A 16,597-nucleotide genomic window follows, 5' to 3' on the forward strand; every position below is an offset into this window, starting at 1 on the left:
TTCCTGTCCAGCTTAAAAGCAATGCATTTTGCGTAATATCCGCAAAACGGTTTTATATTCATGTTAAATTCAGAAATATTAGAAACTGTCTGCCAAATCTAATGTGACAGGCCATGCACTTTGCCATTTATACTAAAAAACAGTGCAAATGACTTTTAGCTCACACATCCTGACCACAACAATGTGTTATAAAGACAAAATCCAATGAACCCCCTTAAAACCTCAGGCTTATTATATACTAAGGCTTATTATTCATTAACTACAGCAACTTCAATTCAAACAAAAGGAGCTTTTCTTAGGTTAAAGAAGTGTGTTATAAAATAAAGGGTAATATTCATATTTTGCATAGTTAAACATTCATAAAAAATAATTTTTGTTGAGGTCCATTTTCTGAGAATTTGGACAGCCAAAGCTCTTTGTAGTTGCAGAAACACTCCATTACATCATTGCATTTAAACAGTTGAGTGAGATCACAGTACTAACTCTAGATCAGGGGAGTACAACTCCAGGCCTGTGCTGGACACCGGCCCTCCAGGACTGGAGTTATGCACCCTTGTTCTAGATTTCTAATTGTGCAGATTTTTAAAAAAGCAACAAAACCAAACCAAAAACATCTAATAATGCTGGACCAGAACAAATAAACAGAATTCTGACCTCTGCACTGTATGGCTGGTAAACACCATCTCAGCCTTTTTCAGCAGCAGGTGCACGGTGTTCGTGGCCTGCTGGAGCTCCTCGGGGTTAGGAAAAGCTTTCTCTCCAGCGTGCTCCAGCAACAGAGACAGATGGCACATGGAGTAAAACACGAAGCGGCTGCACTGGACCCAGTGTGGGTCAATGTCACTCTCCCCTGAGTGGACACAGATGAGAGGCTTTCAGTTTGCCTTGTGGTACTGTTCATTTATCAAATGCAGACAGTAGATGGCACAACAATACAAGCATACAGAAGTCCAGGAAGAACCTCATTCTCTATCAACTAGATATACTCTAATCCTGTGGTGATAAGGTAAATGTAACTATACTTGCTAGCTATATAAGCTAGAGCCACAACTAGTACAAAGAAGTGCTTAGAAGCTTTTGAATGAGTTTTTGTATGGTTTATATATCTGTCATGATTCATTTTTTTACTTTCTGTGCCTTTAAGATCAAATAACTAATATAACAGTACTGTGCAAAAGCCAGATATCAGCTTTCATTTATTTCATTTCCAGTCAAAAAGCCCATGAAGTACCAGTTATTCATTTTTCAGGAGATATTTATGAGGAGATCAGGTATAATATAATCCGGTTGCATAACAAAGGAGAAAGTCAAAGGAAAGCAAATAAAAAACAGGAGTGAATTCACTTCACAAAGGCCTTGCTGATTAGCTGATGGTGTGTTTAATGAGGCAGTGCGCTGAAGTCTGCAGTGTTTGGGCCTGCAAGGACTGGAGCCTGACACACGTGATATACAGGGTGAATGAAACATTTGGAACACATTTGGAAGTTAATTAAAAATAAGCAAGACAGATTTGGAATTCCATGATATGGGCCCTTTAAATAACCTAATGTTGAACATAATCCACATCAAGTCTTTAGCATTTTGAGAGACCCAAACATCTGTTGTTATCGCCTATCATAATGTCTCTTCACTAAAAGATGTTCAAATACCATTAAAAGTAGGAAGTACTGTCTATAAGTGAGAGAGGAACCTTGCATAATCTGAATGACATCATGCACTTGGTTTAGAGCCGAGAACAGATCTGCACTTGACTCTAGCTTCTGCTGCGTTACCACCGCTTGACATTTGGGGCTTTTGTTGAGAAGAGTCATGATGTCTTGTGTGTCCTAAAAGAAGCAAAATGTAAAAAAAAAAACTTATATAAGACCTCAGTGTTGAGGAGCAGTGGAGGTTTTCACTGCAAACTTGTTGCTTTCAAAACTGCATGCTGTAAGAGCCACTACATAAGTGCCCAAGGTCAAATTCGCAAAAGAATTTACACTAAACATAGCAGAGCTGCAATAACACTAAAGTGTTGTTTGACTCTGGATGATGTAGAGGACCTTGAGAATAGTCTGCATGGAAACAGCAGGAGGTTTGCTGCAGTCGCTGGTCTTGAGCCTCTCCTGAAGGGTAGGAATACGAGGCTTGATGTTGCGGAATATGGTCACGATGAGTATGTTGATAGGGAACATGAGCAGGGCGCTCTCCACCGCGACCATTAACTGCTGCCATGTGAGAGAAAAAGACCCTGCGGAGGCAAAGAGACGAAAACCTCAGCTCAAGTGCTCTAATTCAGGTGCAGGTGTTTGCTGTTCTACTGTATTACATCAATTAACATCTTACGATGTTAACGTTATCTTGTTGTAAAATTAATTCCTTCATATATAACATGTAGGAAATGTGGTTTACTTTAAAAGCTTGGAGTTACCTACAATACCCTCCATCAAAAGCTTAGGTACACTTTTGCAAATTTTGAGAAATTTTTAATTTTCTCATTGTTACTTTCCAATTAATTAGGAAAAATATCTGCTAAGGTTCTTTTCTAAGGAGCGATGCCATAGAAACACCACTTTTGGTTCACTAAAGATTTTGTAATGGACTGGTGAGTACAACGAATGTTTTTAACCCTTGTGTGGTGTTGATGTGTTTGTTACTCAGTGGTCTGGTGGACCCACCACATTATCGGTTGTTTAAATAAATAAAGCCATAACGATTTATGTAAAAATACCAGATGTGTCACAAGTGGCCAGTGTAGGGTTCTCCTTTAGCAGCTGTAGCCAGTCAGCAGCCTGTCCATGTTGTCCACCCTCACACACACATATACAAACACATACACACACAGACACACCCACTAACAGCAGGCCATGTAGGAGAAGAACAGAGTGAAGGACACAGCACCTTCACACTTTTATTCCCTGTGGGTTCAGCCCAACACCACATGTGTAATATAAATGTGTAGGGGGTGAACAGTGTGAAGACACTGAAAATGTGTTATTTTATATGTTCTTCACAGAAAATGAGCAAAGGCCAAGGAATCTGAGCTTAAAATAATAATAAATCGCATCTTTTTTTTTTTTGGTAAACATTGAAACTGGGTCCCACAAACCCCAACACCACACAAGGGTTAAAGTTTATTAAACCTCCACATAAAGTAAAGGTCCTACACCAACTAAAGAACTTTCCTAGAACTATACATCCAAGAACATATGCCTTGGCCTTATTGCCCTTCAAGACATACTAAAGGGCTCTGCTACTGTCACAAGCTTGTGGTGTAACAATAGAAAAACCCTTCTTGATGCTATATAGAAGTATTTTTGAAAAGGTTCTATATAGAACCATATAAAACATTCTCCATCAATCTGAAGAACTATTTCACCATGCAAAGAAGCGTTGTAAAACCTCAGTCCCTGATGTTCACATCAGGCCAACTACACATGACTTTGAGCGCCCTGATATTGCACAGCGGCAGATGATGAAAGTCAAGGGTATAAAATCTCCACTTTGATGTTGATTGCTCCGGGGAGGCTCTCTGACCTATCTTGAAGATGACAGGAGAATCCTCGTTAGTGGGAATATTCCAGAACATGATGTTGATGGCCATGGTGCACAGCAGCAGGGACATACAGCAGGACACTCTTTGCACGCGAGTGAAGGGGCTGTGCCGCGGGGGGTCAACTATAGACATCCAAATGTGCTCATCCCGGAATCCAGTTGATGTCCGAGCTTGGAAAATATTGCTGGGGTGAAACACAGGAAATCACATTAGTGACTTATAAGCCAAATAATCTGATGTGAATGTTGAACAAATATAAGGAAAATGGGCCTCATTCTCTGAAATCTTCCTGTCTTTTCTTAAACTTGTTCTTGAGAAAGCTCCTGAGAAAAAAGCCTATGTCAGATTCATGATGTGTTCTTAAACCGCAGAACTGTTCGCACATTTGTGCTCGTGATTGTGTGCAGATTCTGTTCTAACCTAAGGACAAATCCCAAATAAGAAAACAGTGGTGAACGTTAGAATCTTGAAAACTGTGTAAGTGGGTTTTAAGCAGAAATTTCTTCGTAAGAACGGTTGGTGAGTAAGGCCCAATCTGAGTGATAACTACAAAGAAATTTCTAAGCAATAAAGATCACTAAAAACACCATTTGCCCCACTGCCCCACCAATTAGCACTGTGTCAAATACATGCCTAAATCATCACAACTTCTGCTCAAAATAAAGTGAGTTTTTAAGTGATCTTAACTACATTGTGTGGTTTCTGAAACTGTAAAAATCGACTTTTTACAGAGCTTAAGCCTTAGGTACACTACAAACGCTATCGGGAGGCCAAAAATCTGAGTCTGCGCCCCTCGCACACCACTCGATTCTCTCTCCAACTGTCGACTCTGACTGACCCAAAAATCTTCAGACTAGAGCCAACTAGCACAGACTCGGCCAGACTGGGATTCAGGGCTAAAATCGGGGGTATGGCTATGCAAGGTGGCTCTCGGGTGGACGCCACACCCCTGGCGTAAAAGAGTAAAAGACTAAATTGTATCTGTGGGCTACTAAATAACCCTTGAAGAACCATCTTTTTTAAGTGTGTAGCTAAAACAGCAGTAGTACCCCGCCTGATTTTTTTCTGTAATTTCTGTACATACTTTTTATAGAAGATAGTCATACAGTGTCAGACACCACATATAAGATTACTTAACCAACTGACAGGGTTTAAATAAAGTCTGTGAATATTTAGCCACACTTTTAGGTTAAATGCTAAAACAGTGTCTATAATCTTCCATTACTTGTTACCGACATGAATCTCATAGCTTCCAAAACTAAGCAGTAGAGCTCACACACCAAACATGTCTTAGCTGATGCACTACATTTATCCTTTCATTACCCAAAACTGGCGATCTCATTCTTCTTGGCTGGGTTGAAGGTCATTTTACAAGTGCCATCACTTTTGGGTTTCACCCAGGTGGAACACAGGAAGTGCCAGACCTTCCGTGACTGCAAGTCCTGCACTGTTACTCTGTTCAAATACCTGGTGGAACAAATATGCTCCATTCAACTGATATAATTGTTACTGTGCATTAAACCACAGATTACCCATTTAATTACAATGAAACTCTTTAGTGAGCAGGTCACACATGTATTTAGAGCAAGAAAGAAACATTAAAGGTTGCTAGTTTGAGCGGAGCTGATCAATTCATCAGGCTCTCCTGAAGTGAGAGCATAATTTGGTGATAAAATCATGTCCAAATGGCTACAGAGAAGCTTTCAAGAGCTCATTGCTAAATGGGTTTTCACACAAGTGACAAGGTCAGGATGACTTTTTAAAAGGTAAGGTTTGTGTGAAAATGTATTCAAAGCCTATGCAAAAAAAAGGCATATTGGAACACATGTTGACCAGTCAGGGTGGCCTCCAGAGTTGTCGTGCCAAAGTTTAATGCTCTGTAGCTCTCCCAGAGAAAATGGCGTGCTGAGCAGGAACATATCCACCCCTCCCCGCTCAAACACCGGCTTGTCTGGGTCAGACAGATGATGGGGCTCGCTCTCCCCTTCGGTGCCCTCTAGGGTCATCATAACCTGCCAAAAACAGACATTGCATAAGAAAAAATGATACATTACAATATACTGGCTGTCCTTATATGTATGCAATATACGTGCATATATTTAAGTTACTGATACCTTCACATATAACTACATGAACATATATTTATTTGCATTTAAGTAGTGTATGTTATTTGTTTCTGTGTATTTTGAACCTTATAAGAGGACAATATTTACAAGAATGATGAAATTGAAGTATAATTTGTAATTTATTTCACCATTTAGGTCACAAATCATTAAATGATCACGAGACAAAATGTACAGCACCTGTACTCACGTATATAATTAGACAATGTTACTGTCATTTTACATGACACAGAATCCAGTATTTACCCTGGTTTGTATCATGAATATACACTTTTATTCACATTTAAAAGTTAGTCACATAATGTAGATGCATATATTTTATACCAATCAAAAATCTGGAATCACTTGTCATCTTAATAAATAGTGTTATTTTATTCAGTAATATTTCAAAAGAGTATACTGAAGGTGTTTTAAGATATTATTGTTATTCTAGGTTTTGATAACTATTATATAGTCATTATCTGTTTATAGTTACTTCTTGTTATCTGCCTCATCGTTTAAGTACAACTATGAAGCATTCTGGGTTTTCATTTTAATATTCCAAAGATGGGGATTTGAATCAGTGGCTTGGACTAACTTGTGACTCGACTTGGAATTGCCTTTAATTGGCTCGCGACTCAACTCGGAATTGTTCTTAAGTGGTTCATGACTCGACACGGAATCATCCTTAACTAGTTGATGACTAGATTCAGATTCGGAACTAAAGACTCAATGGGGACTCAAATCAGTGACTCAGACTAACTCGTGACTCGACTCGGAGTTGCTCTTAATTGCCTCTTGACTTGACTCGAAATAGCCCTTAACTGGTTCATGACTCCACATGAAATTGCCCTAAACTGGTTCATGACTTGACACAGAATCATCCTTAACTAGTTCATGACCTGACTCAGATGTGAAACTAAAGACTCGATGGGGACTCGAATCAGTGACTCAGACTAACTTGTCTCGGAATTGCCCATAATTGCCTCTTGACTCGACTTGGATTCGCCCTTAACTGGTTCATGACTTGACTAGAAATCATCTTTAACTGGTTCATGACCTGAGTGAGATGCGAAACTAAAGACTCGATGGGGACTCAAATCAGTGACTCAGACTAACTCATGACTTGACTCGGAATCATCCTTAACTGGTTCATGACCCGACTAGGAATCATCCTTAACTGTTTCATGACTTGACATGGAATCGCCAATTCTCGAATTCTCAGTCACTGTACAATACTTTATTTCTTAGCTTCCTACCAATTATTGAAAACTGTGAAACTGAACAATAGCATAAATATTTTTGTACATTTAAGTGCAGCTAAACTGGGTTTATTTTATTGAAAACATCACAACACAACTTTCAAATGGCACTGTATGTACACAACCCTTAGCTTAATCAGCTTAGCCAAAGTAATTGAGACACTTCGACTCACCCTGGCTGAGGTGCCTGCCCCGTTGCGATGGCCTGTCTGTATGTTCAGCATGTAGTTGTAACGAGCACATGGATGGTTGTCCTCCAGCAGGGTCATCTTCCGCTGAAAAAGACAAAGAAGACACTCTCATCTCTCTCTGTGGTTTGTGTGTAGTTATAGAGGAGTTATGGAGGAGCTGTTGAGGGATATGTTGGTGTGTTTGTGCTCCGTACCGTTCTGAGGGCTCTCCGATCTGCGTACCACGCCCACATTACAATAATCAGATACAGCAGATAGAAAGCACTGAGGACAGCAACAACCACATAGTTCTGTTTCACTGTGGCGAAGAGGGCCGCTGTTTGGGACAGGTCCACGTGATTGGGCATCACAAAGAATGAGCTCCCATAGAAAGTGTTATGGTCACACAAACAGTGGGTCATGTTGGGAACTGATTTGGGACCAACCTGTGTGACAGAGGTTACATACAGATACATATCATCATCAGAGAAAAGACACAATGAAAGAAATTAACCAAGAGGGCTTTGAGACACTGAAAATAAGTCGGCATTAAAAAACTGCATTTGGCACTGATGCATATCCAAACTTGTGGATTGTACTCTGTTGGAATGGTAATGAGTGGTGAGTAAGATATTTCGACATTTTAATAAATTTCAGTTATTTTTGCTATGTTATTTTGAAATCAATATCAATGGACTAAAGGCAGAAGCGTAGACTGGAACCTATCAATACAGCAAGTAAATGTAATTTGTTATGTAATGGGTGTTATTAATAAGGTAATTATGTATAAATTACTGGATATAATGTAAATTTAATGTATAGCAAAAGGCAGTGGAGTGCCCAGATCAATTTTAGAGGTGGGGTTCAGTGGGGTGGCACAGTGTCCAGCCAGGAAGGGTGGATGTGGATTCTTAAACAGGGATACACAGGGTCATTGAGGTGAAACACTGCTCTTATGAGGAATTAAAAAGGCACCCCCTTGTGGAGAATATTCAGCCAGCTAAATGTGAGTGAGTGAGTTACAAGCCAGGTCCATGAGGTGCTTCTTACATAAGAAAGGTAAAACATTTTACGGCAAAACTCATCTTCAGAGCAACTGAGGAAAAACAAATTTATAATAAATAGCTCCTATAAATAATATTTCACCTAAAACAATGTGTAGTAAATAACATTAAAAAAATACACCGATCAGGCATAACATTATGACCACCTCTTTGTTTCTATGCTCATTGTCCATTTTATCAGCTCCACTTACTATATAGGTGCACTTTGTAGTTCTACAGTTACAGACTGTAGTCCATCTGTTTCTCTGTATACTTTGTTAGCCCCCTTTTACCCTGTTCTTCAGTGGTCAGGACCCCCATTGACCCTCACAGAGCAGGTACTATTTGGGTGGTGGATCATTCTCAGCACTGCAGTAACACTGATGTGGTGGTGGTGTGTTAGTGTTGTGCTGGTCTGAGTGGATCAGACACAGCAGTGCTGCTGGAGTTTTTAAACACCTCAGTGTCACTGCTGGACTGAGAATAGTCCACCAACCAAAAATATAGAGTCCTGTGACCACTGATGAAGGACTAGAGGATGACCAACACAAACTGTGCAGCAGCAGATGAGCTATCGTCTCTGACTTTACATCTAGAAGGTGGACTGACAAGGTAGGAGCGTCTAACAGAGTGGACAGTGATCGGACACAGTGTTTAAAAACTCCAGCAGCACGGCTGCGCCTGATCCACTCATACCAGCACAACACACACTAACACACCACCATAAAGTGTTACTGCAGTGCTGAGAATGATCCACCACCCACATAAAACCTACTCTGTGAGGGTCCATGGGGGTCCTGACCACTGAAGAAGAGGGTAAAAGGGGGCTAACAAAGTATGCAGAGAAACAAACGGACTACAGTCTGTAATTGTAGAACTACAAAGTGCACCTATATAGTAAGTGGAGCTGATAAAATGGACAATGAGCATAGAAACAAGGAGGTGGTCATAATGTTATGCCTGATCGGTGTAGCTCCACTTCATTTAGTCCTGTCTGCATTGAAGCTCCTTGGCTAACAGAGCCTTCAGAACAAAGATATAAGATATTAGATCATCATCATGCCACTGAAAGCATGTATAAAACACTGCTGAAATGTTCTTATTCACAAAAAAGTGCTGCAGAAACAGGCAGTGCTGTGCTGCTTTTAATAGGGTTAAAAGTGTAGCTAAACATGTGAATCTAAACAGTCCATAGCACACTGATAGATGAACCCTTACCCAGCAACCTGCTCTGCTCCATTCTTTTTGATCTGTGTCCCAATACACGCATTTGAAGTTTAAAAAGGAAACTGAGAGCATGAGTACTTGGCTTGAAGTGTAGTTGATCGGTGTTACATTCACTTCCCAGGTCCCTTTACTGCCTCTTATCATCTCTGGGGTGATCAGCCAGCGGTAATTCTCTATTTCACAGGTTAGCAGTGAGCAGTAAAACAAGAAAAGGTTAAACATCCAAAACAACACAGCTGGTAATGACGTTATATTGTAACTACATTCTTTGATTTTCAAAGGCTTCGTCTTTACATCAGCTCTATGGTAATGTATGCGCACAATTATGCTTGTGGCCAGTTTCTTGTAGATCTAGTTGTCAGTATTTGAGGGACAGCCTAATATTTATATGCCAGATCTGTGGCTGAAACAACTGCCCATTGACTTCCATTTTGAAAGGCTTTCTGTTTCTGCATCTAAATTATTGTCTGTGAAAATCAGTTGTGTGCTACAGATGTAGAAGATGATAGAGGTTAGGTTTGAAAAAATTGGACTGCTCCTTTAGGCCTTATGGTAAAATCAATGAGCGCATTTACATGAACTCAATAATCCCATCATAACCTGATTTCTGCAGTTATCTGATTATTCAAATGGTCATGTAAACAGCATCCTGATTTCTTAGATCGAAGTAAAGTCTAGAAATTCGATTTAAAATCTGATAAAGACAGCTGGAATTCTCAGTGCATGTAAGCTCTTACTCAGATTTCTTTTGGATTTCTCAGTCTGCGCATGCATGAAAAGAGACGGCGGTACTGGAAATAAGCAGTGTTGCTGCGATATGCAGCAAAACACTTTTGGAGTGATGCTGAAACCAACTACATGCTTGATGAAATGGAGGATTAAAAAATTATCGTCTTCTAGATGATGTATGTTCATATTTTCAGGTAAAGCTGCATGATGCTTTTTAAAAAAAGCTGTGGCATGAAGTTTTACATTGCGTTTATGTCAGATCTTCTTCTTTGAGTTTATTGGCCGACTGCAAAGCAAAAATCTGATTGCTACCTGATGCATGTAGAGCCAGAGTTTTCCACTATCTGATTACTCAAGTATATGTAAACGCATAGATCGGATTACTCACAAAATCTGATTTTCTGAAGTTATCGGATTATTAAGTGCATGTAAACGCACTCAATGGCATGTATATGGAAAACATGTTTTTTCTTAAAGAACTTTACCGTGTCCAGTGAGAATGGTTCTTTGCTGAACATTGCTGTTGTTTGACCGGTAAGACTGAGAAAGGAGCAATTGAAGGGAAACGTTCTGGTCAGGCCTTGCAGAAACAATGACAGTCGAGTTTACATCAGAGATATTGAAGGACGCGATGACAGCAAAGCCTTGTGTCAAGGACATTTCAATAGCTGTGGGTTCCACAGCTCCAGGACGAGGCAGAAATATCTGCAGAGTGAGAGAGAGAGAGAGAGAGAGAGAGAGAGAGAGGGGGAGAGAGAGGGATGGAGAGAGAGAGAGAGAGACAGAGAGGGAGAGGGAGAGGGAGAGGGAGATCCCCTTTATCTGTGCAACATTGTCATGTATCCTAAGATTAACTTTTGCTACGTCATTATGAATTCATGTTACATATAAACGTTGTTTAAGAAAAAAGTATAACTACTACACCTCAATGAACTCTGTGAGATTCCGAAGCTTGATTTCGGAAGTGTCATTCTTTAGTGACAAGCTGCAAACTCTTCCAGAGATGCTTTCATTTGACTCTTCACTCAGTGGATTCACATTATAATCAAACATCTAAAAGACATGCAGAAACATCACAGGGGAAAATCATACAAATCATACTACAACTCATTATATTAAGTATTATGCCAAATTTTGTTCACATCTATGAATCCAGGACCTGCTTGGAAGTCAGCAGTTATCCTGCTGAGCATCCTTGTGTATTTACAGTACAGTGCAAAAGTCAGATACCATCATTTATTTAATTTACAATCAAAAAGGCCATTAAGGACGAGTTACTTTTTGATTTTCAGCATCTGGACGAAAAAAACAAAAAACAAAACCTAAATATTACATTTTTCAGTATTTAAAGTTCACTCTTTGCCTTTATTACAGCTTCCATTCTTTTCAGTAGACTTGCAGGGATCTGGGAATCTGCAGGGAAATTTTTCCACAGCTCCAAAGTTCAGTCTTAGAAGTTGGTTACATTTTCTGCTGCTCACAATCCAAGTAATCCCAAACACATTCAGAGATGTTGAGGTCTGGACTCTCTTTTTTTTAGATCCTTCCTGGCTCACAGTGTTGGACAGAAACATCTTCAGATCTGAAGCAAAAGTGGAGCTTATTTTTCTCGTCTCTGTCAAAGATGAAAATCAAGCTCAGTCAGTAGGGACGGTTTTGGTGGTCTACCAGGTCTTGTGCTGTTGTTAGGAGTCCCATTTTCTTTGTAGCTTTTAATAATTTTTGTGAACAGTTTTGGAAATTCTTATTTTTTCACTTACTTTCCTTTGACTTCCTCCATCCCTATGCAAGTGGATTATCGTATATTTAATCACCTCAGAAACAGCTGCTGGTTAATGTGTACTTAACTGCTGTTCTAACTGAGAATTGAATAAATCAAGGTTGGTCTCTGACTCTTGCCCAGTACTGCATATGATAAAATGGCCAATGAGAGTAGGTATGAGGCAGGTGGACCTAATAAACTGGCAACTCAGTAATTCGTTATATTCCACCAGCTTTTGGAAACCCTGAAAAGGACTGAGCTTGACTCAATCGCACATGTCAAACCTGAATATTGACAGGGCCACTTGACAGCTGTGACTGCATTGCAGAAAAAGAAGGAAGCTGGAAATAAGGACCTGTAACCTTCGACCCAATGACTTTTTTGTCCATCTCTTGCGGCTGCTGTCTTTAGAAGAAAATAAAAGAAGAAAATATACGTTTATATGCAATATCAAAATAATTATGTAGTAGTACCAGTTTAGTAATTAACATCTCTAAATACTCAGTTTCCTGTCATTTGAATTGCATCACATGCCACTACCTACTTGCTAGCATAAAGGGTGCCAGTTGGAAGCTGCATGATAAGTGTCTCAGTCCCTAAATTGAGCCTCAGAAGATTTATCTCCTCATAAATCTTGGAAGCGACCAATAGCAGGTCCTCAAACTGTTTTGATTGAAAGACAGTCATAAAAGATAAGCAACAGCAGGTATAGGCTGTGAAAAAGTACTGGGGAAGTTTGGCCTACATGCAAATTTAGCTTACATGTTCAGCTGCGGTGCCTTCCTGGTCACATTGCTCCAGTGAGTACAGAAGCATGCCACCGGTGCAGTTGACAACGAGATCCAATGTGTCGTTACTTAAACCAGCTTTTATTCCTTGATAAAGACTGTTGAAGTATTTGATCTATCCATTGAAATGGAAAAGAGATTGTTAGTTTACATAAGCTTGACTCTGCTACGCTATGTTAAAATTTCACCAATATTTCATAACTTCTGCAAAATTAAATCAGTAAGAGGCATAAATAAAGAGTGTTTTGTTGTGAGATGGTTCATTGTAGAAATTTATGCCTTACAATAGTGTTAATAGGAACCAGGGGTTCCTACAACACAAATGTAGCTATTTTAGTTACTATCTTAAACAACCAGTGAACCTACATGTCTTCCTAGTTTTTATATTTGATGTTGATAATGATAAATCTGAAAAAAAAAAATGTTTTCTTCTGAGACTATTGTTCCTTAATATGCCCTGCATGTACCCCTCCACCATGAATGGATTTTTAAAAAATATATTTTAGGCCAAAACTTTAGCTCAAAACTATCATAACACAATCTTTCAGGCATCAGGCAGCAAATTCATAAACTTTTCATGTCTTGTGAAGTAGCTTTTAAAGACATTAGATGCTTTAGACGTCTGGTTCCTATCACCATCACTGTGAACGACGTGGACTTGGTAAGTTTATCTAGAATGGAGCATTTTACAACAAACAACGCTGAACGATTCTGTTTACATCTTTAAAATTGAATATTATTTATTCAGTTCACTTCACCTCAAATGGAGATGCTCAGCCAAGACATGCTTGGTATCCAAAGTTTGCTTTGCCAGTTTTGCACTGAAGCTATGTGGCTAATGTAGTTTATGACACCAAGCTAGCATAGGGCAAACTGCTGTCTGAATCATCACACTTAGCGCAAACCATGTCCAGTTGTTAAGTAATCTCAAATAAACTTGCTTATGCGGTTTTGACACTGTTGTTTCTAAAAACGGACAACAGTGTGTCACATAACCAACTAAAAACAGTAGTAGGAGCCAAAAAGTCTACAGAAATCCTTGCTAGTGTCCATCTAACTTTCAACTCAGGCTACCTTGTAGCATCTCTAATCCTTGTACTTAAAAAAAGTAAAAAAGTAGTATGAAGAAAAATGTAGAAGTACAAATATTTTTCTAGTAAAAATAAGCTTCAATTTAAAGACAATAAAGGATTCTGGAAACCACGTTTTCATTAACTAAACCAAGGAAATAATTTAGCCACTCGACATGAAAGCAATTGGTTTTGATGTCTACTAAGGGGGATGTTTTAGTGACGGAAGCTGCCCCTTCAGATGAGCTAATGCTGAAGCTAACACTGGAGCTCATCATAACAACATTACGGTGCTTTTCCACTGCACAGTATAGCTCAACTCTACTTGACTCTACTTGCTTTTGGTACCAGCTACTTTGTTTTCCACTGCAGATATAACACCCCCTCAATGTAACTGGTCATCGTAGTGACACCATATGAAATTTTGTTCAGAAGAGGCTGATATCAGCAAGACAAAAGACTGCTGAAAAAACAGGAGAGCTTGGGAAAAACTACATCAGAGTTCAGATGACAAGGTGGTTCTGGCTGCTCAAAGGTGACACAAGCAGGTACACTAACCTGATAGTTATGTTAGCATATGTGTTTAGGGGGATAGTGAAGATTCTCTCCAACCAATCAGTAGTCTGCAGTTTTTCCGCGTCACCTTTTGGTCAGAGGTGATATCAAAATAAAAACAGTACCAGGTACTAGATTTGCCTAATGGAAAACTCAAAAAGTGAGTAGAGTCAGTTGAGCTGAGCCGGTACCATGCAATGGTAATGGCTCGACTCGACTCTACTTGCCTTTTTTGGTTTTCCACTAGGCAAATCTGGTACCTGGTACTGGGTACTATTTCTGGTACTACCTCTGTTGAGGTTCCAAGCGAGCTGAGTCAATACCAAAAGGTGACATAAATACGCTACAGACTGCTAACATTAGCTACCAGATTAGCGTACCCTCTTGCATTGCCTTTTTTGAGCAACCAGAACTCTTGTCTTAGTCTCGTTGTCTGAACTCTGATGTAGTTTTTCCCAAACTCTCCTGTTTTTTTTTTCAGCAGTCTTTCTGTCTTGCTGATATCAGCCTCTTTGGAACAAAATTTGTCACCTTCGCCTCACGGCAGTTTCATTTGGCATTGCTATGATGACCGGCTACATTGAGGGGGGTACTATATCGAGTCAAGTTGAGTCGAGCCGGGACCATGCTGTAGAAAAGCGGCTTTAGATGATAAGAAAGATTTGTAAACTTTAATGAAACAATACAAAGAATGCCATGAATATGAGTGCATTAATTTTTTGTTCATGTTTTAACAATGTTTTAATCACAAATGTGAACGCTGCACAGTTTTAAGCAAGTAGTAACCCATATATATATATATATATAATTTAGCTTGCCTTTGAGCCAGCATTCTGTCTTTTAATAGTTTTGATATTGTGATTTTGACATAGTGAGTGTGGTCTTTCACATAACATTAGTTTAATCCAAAGCTTTTTCAGCTTCAGGAATGAAATAAAACGTCTTAGCAGACATCTCTGTCCAGACTGACTACTTCTTGCTTTATGGACCAAAAGCCAAAAAAACATTAACACCTCAAAATAAAACCAAAATATATCTTTATCTTTTAGCTTTTTCTCCTCATCTTCTCCTTTTTGAGACATGATTAACCAGTCACTTTTTTAGACAACATACTGGTAACTTACAGTAGTTACCTAAAAGCAGCTACTTATGTTGCTTATTAGGTAGAGCCAGCTCTGATATTTTCATTAAATGAACAATAATAGTATAAAAAAAGAATTCACTGAAATAACAAATAGATTGAGGGTACATGGAGATAGATCACCTTTCCATCATGTGAAATCTGTACTGGTTGACTTTCCAGTGTGTTTATCGTTTTCTGAGCAATCTGAAAAATACACCATGATGTTAAAAAGAGTACCAGCAATTGTCTAATCCATCACGCTATGCAAGAAAAGAAACATCTCACTTACTGCAAGAAGATTATTTATGTCGAGTATTGCAGAAGCCATATCATTTAAGAGATCGCTTACTGTAGAGAGAGAAAGAGTGAGATAAAAGTGCTTGTATGTAAAATGTATGGCCTATAATCTTCTGCTGTTGTATCATGTTGACTCACTTTGTTGATCCTCCCCTGCGCTCCTCCGGTTTCTAGAACTTCCAGAAAAATTTGTTTGTACTTCAAAATCTGTAAGAGTAAAGAATCATAAATCTTTGTTTTAATTTATAGAGTTATATATCTGTGTTATATTTGCTGTACTGACTCAAAATACAAGGTATGATGTAAGGCTTTTTTTCTTTACCTAGCGTGCACAGGTAACCAAAGGTCAAATCACAGTTGGGTGTGGTCACCAGCTGAAAAGGTTCCAGGATCAAATAGGTGCAAAGAAGTGGGTTAACACTATCCTCCTCACTGCTGCCCTCGGTTTTAAAAGACGATGAGCCTGTGCATTTATCATAACACATATTCAAAACATGATTACATGCAGAAAACAAATGTTCGCTACATATTTGCATTCAGCCTTCACTGAGGGTTTTCTACACCTGTGCAACACAGTTACTGTGGCAGTGTTAAAATAAACAGAGGGTCTTACATGTGGTCAGAATTAAAACCTTTAAAATTATCAGCAATTTGTCATCCTGACAGTGTGTAGTACATGATTAACCCATTCCTGTCCATGTAGAATAAGAAAGAAATCTTGGTCTAAAACAATGACAATTTGTCTAGTTATACCTTGAACTAACATATGACAGTACTCATTTATTTATTTATTTATCTTACTCGCACCCAAATTTGAATTTTCTATTGCTTTGTACAAAGTAGACCCACGCAAACCAAAGGTTAGAATTTAAGGGGGAATTCCACCAATTTTTCAAAAATTCAATCGTGGCGATGTAGTTTAGAGACTTTTAAT

The sequence above is a fragment of the Colossoma macropomum genome, unplaced genomic scaffold (genome assembly GCF_904425465.1).
Source record: "Colossoma macropomum unplaced genomic scaffold, Colossoma_macropomum, whole genome shotgun sequence".
NCBI classification, from domain to species: domain Eukaryota; kingdom Metazoa; phylum Chordata; class Actinopteri; order Characiformes; family Serrasalmidae; genus Colossoma; species Colossoma macropomum.